The sequence below is a fragment of the Phocoena phocoena genome, chromosome 5 (genome assembly GCF_963924675.1).
Source record: "Phocoena phocoena chromosome 5, mPhoPho1.1, whole genome shotgun sequence".
Lineage (NCBI taxonomy): Eukaryota > Metazoa > Chordata > Mammalia > Artiodactyla > Phocoenidae > Phocoena > Phocoena phocoena.
The window spans coordinates 26,810,583-26,815,022 of NC_089223.1; positions in this window are offsets into that span (position 1 = coordinate 26,810,583).

Consider the following 4,440-nt stretch of genomic DNA (forward strand, 5'->3'; position numbering starts at 1 on the left):
CATAGACAAATATTTTCAAAAACTAAATTATAAATAATAATTTATAAAAATATATAAAATTAATTCAAAAATGCCTACAGCAAATATATATATCATATAAAATCCCTTGATTCACACATGAGATATTCACTTCAATATGAATGATGTGATGTGAGGCAAGGCTCTAAAAATAAGCATGTCTAAGACCTAGGAAGATATTAAAAAATAGTCTTACCTGAGTCTTAGGACATTCATCAACAAATAAATAATTATTTATTGATGACCTATAATAATAATTCCTTTTGACTTACCAAATATTTGTTGAGCAGTTACTATGTACCAGACACTATTCTGGGAGTTTTAGGAAATAGGTGAAAAATGAATAATTTTATTTCATTTGTTTGTGTAGTACTTTATAATTTTCAAAGCAGTTCTAAACACATCATTCATTCAAGCCTAATTACAACACTGAGAGGTAAGCAAACAGGGTCTGGAGACATTCATTAATTCCATATTCCCACAATAAACCCCACTCCAGACACATGGTAGATACTCATTAAATGAAGACACTGCTCTGTTCTTATCCCTTAAACAAGCCCCTGAATTGGAGTTGTCAGATAAAATATAGAAAGCTCAATTAAATTTGAATTTCAGATAAACAAAAAGTAGTTTTTTAGTATAACTGCATCCCTCGCAATATTGTAACACACTGTATTTGTTTGCTAGGACTATAATAACAAAGTAACCCAGACTAGGGGGTATAAAAACAACAGAAATGTATGTTTTCACCATTCTGATGGCTAGAAGTTGGTAGAGTTGGTTTCTTCTGAGGCCTCTCTCCTTGGCTTGTAGATAGATGTCCATCTTTTCACTGTGTCCTCACGTGGTCTTCCCACTGTGTGCGACAGTGTCCTAATCTCTTCCTATAAGGGCACCAAACATATTGGATTAGGGCCCACGCTAGTGACCTCATTTTATCTTAATTGCCTTTGTAAATATCCTATCTCCAAATACCGTCACATTCTGAGAGACTGAGGACTTGAACATATGAATTAGGGAGGGGGCAGAATTCAGCCCATAACACACACTAAAACATTATTTGTCTTTTATCGAAAATTCAAATTTAACTGGCCATCCTGTAGTTTTATTCACTAAATCTGGCAACCCCACCCTGGATTTCCCTGCCTGAGAACTCTCTCCACTGCAGCAACTCAGCCACGGGCAGGAATCGGCCGGAAGTGTGGGGAAGTTAGGGCCCCTGTTAGCAGCCAGCAGTCAATGATGGATGTACTCTGGTGGACAAAGGTATCAGCTTCCTCTCTCTCTGGCAGACAACCCTAAACATGTTCTACAAAGCATCCCAGAGGTTCCCAGTGGGTTGGAGCCCAGCTGCCCTCAGTGGTAACCTGTCTGTGAATGTGTCCCGCCTTGGCTTCCTCTCCTTCAGTATCTCCCCTTCTCACTCCCTTTCTGCTATTCTGGGGTCGCCTCCCAGATAAACCTTCACATGTACATCCTTGTCTCAGGATCTGCGTCTGAGGGAACTCAACCTAAAACAAAATGCTTATTGAATTAAATCCTCGTTTTCAGATACGAGGTTCAGGGGACATACCAGATGCTGAAGGGTGTGGAGGTGCATCGGGATGGGACTTCTTTCCCTTGCTCAGCAATGCCTCCAGCTAACAATCGTGACACTCAATTCATGTACCAGGCACGGGGAGAGCCCCTTTACAGGTATCCTGGCTAATCCTTTCAACCACTCTGCATGGTAGCTATCTCTCACATTGCAAAGGGGGGGAAATGGATGCTCAGAGAGGTTTTCTGAAGTCACACAGCTATGGCAAATGCCTTTGCCTTGAGGTGAGTTGAGAAACAATATTTATCATGAAAGGATAACTAACAACTCAAGAGAGTAGGCTGAAGTGTATACTAGGTAGCTCAGAAAAGAAGTCCCATGATTCTTCTCTGAAACAATCTGAAGAAATAATAGCGAACTGGAAAAACTAGGGAAGTTTTCACGGGAGAGGTTGGACTTGGGGTAAGTCTTAGTGGATGTGGTGGATTCAGGAGTGGGAAGGAGGGCAGGGGACAGTTTTGGGTGAGAAGTGGGGGGTGAGCACAGTGCAGAAGCAGGGCTGGGCATGTGTACTGACTACACACAGACAGGTGGCCTGAGGACAGGATATAGGAGACAAAGCCATATCACAGAGGACTAGGAATGCCAAATAAGAAATACGGAGTGCATCTAAATACTTACCTGCAGCAAATGAAGGTTGTTAAAAGAAGAAAATTGACATGATCAAAATAAGATTTAGGGCTTCCCTGGTGGCGCAGTGGTTGAGAGTCTGCCTGCCGATGCAGGGGACATGGGTTCGTGCCCCAGTCCGGGAGGATCCCACATGCCATTGAGCGGCTGAGCCCGTGAGCCATGGCCGCTGAGCCTGCGCATCCAGAGCCTGTGCTCCGTAACGGGAGAGGCCACAACAGTGAGAGGCCCGTGTACCGCAAAAAAACAAAAACAAAAACAAAAACAAACAACCAAAAAAGATTTAATCAGAGTCATCTGACAGTGGCTCAAAGCAGAGATTGGTGAGTAGACACCTGACAGTCCCTGCCCATGACAATAAAGACCCAACCAAGAGTAGCAAACAGGAAGGTGTAGACGATGGTACAAAGAAGGGGTTTTCAAACCCGAGTCACTGAAGAGTCAGAAAGAAGGAAGAATGAAGAAAGCTCATTCACTGCCCCAGAGTAATGAGGGAAATGGCACCATGAACAATATACTGAAAAGCTGGATATAGGAAGATGAAGAGAATAACTCTCCCAGGGTGTTAGACTGTTCCTCTAAAAATTATACTCAAGATACTCTGAACAATCTGGAACCGTGGATCTGTTCCCACTTGCCAGAAGGAAGTAACTCAAACCTGTGGATGAGTCAGTATCTCTTCTCCACCCTCCTGATTCCACCCTATGACCTTGCCTGTACCTAAGCCCAAAGGGATGCTATAGAGGACATTGGTTGTTTCTGCCTGCCCGACACCAGCCACCCCCTTCACCTGGTAACAGCACTCTTTCCTGTAGTGATCTCATTCCATGCAGGACAGGTGGGGCTGGCCCTGTACCACTCCACCCCCACCAACCCCCCCCCACTCCTCGCCCAGCTACAAAAATGGGCATATAAACCCACCTGCCGATTAGGCCACCCCAGCCCCCTTGCAGTGATTCCAGAAGAGGCATGTGGCTGAAGCCAAGACAATCCTTATCCATGAAATCCTCCCTGAGAAATAACAGGAAACCCTTCTTTCTGCTAGAATGAGTCCATAGGAGGAGTTAGGTGTTGTATAATCAATTAAGGGTTAAAAATCAAAGGATGGGACTTCCCTGGTGGCACAGTGGTTAAGAATCCGCCTGCCAATGCAGGGGACACAGGTTCAAGTCCTGGTCCGGGAAGATCCCACATGCCGCGGAGCAACTAAGCCCATGCACCACAGATACTGAGCCTGTGCTCTAGAGCCTGCGAGCCACAGCTACTGAGCCTGTGCTCTAGAGCCCGCAAGCCACAACTACTGAAGCCCGCGTGCCTAGAGCCCGTGCTCCGCAACAAGAGAAGCCACCGCAAGGAGAAGCCCACACACCGCAACGAAGAGTAGCCCCCACTCACCGCAACTAGAGAAAGCCCCTGTGCAGCAACAAAGACCCAACACAGCCAAAATTTTAAATATAAATAAATAAATAAATTTATTTTTAAAAAAAATCAGGGTGGCACGAGGGCTACGAAAGAGCTAGGCTAAGAGGAGAGAACCAGAGTCCTAGCAAAATCATTTGAACCCCTGGATCCAGCCATATCTGAAGTTCCCTGAACTTCTGAACTTTCCAACTACGTCATCAACAAATTCTCTTCGTTTTCTTTAAAAAAATACAATTAGATTTCCAATCACTTGCTACCCCCCAAAAAAGTTTTTGTGCAGATAATTTTATTAGCTTTTTTATTAAAATCTGTCCTGCCTGTGCCAACAGCCCCCACAATCTTAAAAATCATTTTACTAAAGTTCCTCCTTCTTTGGCCACCCGTTCCTCCCCTCTCTCTGCCTCCCACATCCAGCGTATCTGATGTACTTTAAAAACATTTAAAAGTTGGCTCTAGCAGCACACCCTCCCTTATGTGGTCACTAACAAAGGAGGATCTCCAAAAAGAGGAGAGCAGCAAATGACCAGGTCCAGAGGACAACTGCAGTCCTAGCCAACACCTTGATTTCAGCCCAGGGAAATCCAAGCAGAGAATCCACCATCTGACCTACTGAAATCATGAAACCGAGCAGAACTCTGTGGGGCTCCTGGGCATGGAAGCCTTTCTGTGTCCCCCATTTCTTGTTTGTAGGGAATAGGCTTCAGCCTCCATGACCTTTTCCCAGAGTTCCAAAGAGCAGGTTCAAACAGTTGCTAATCAGGGAAGGGAGAGGA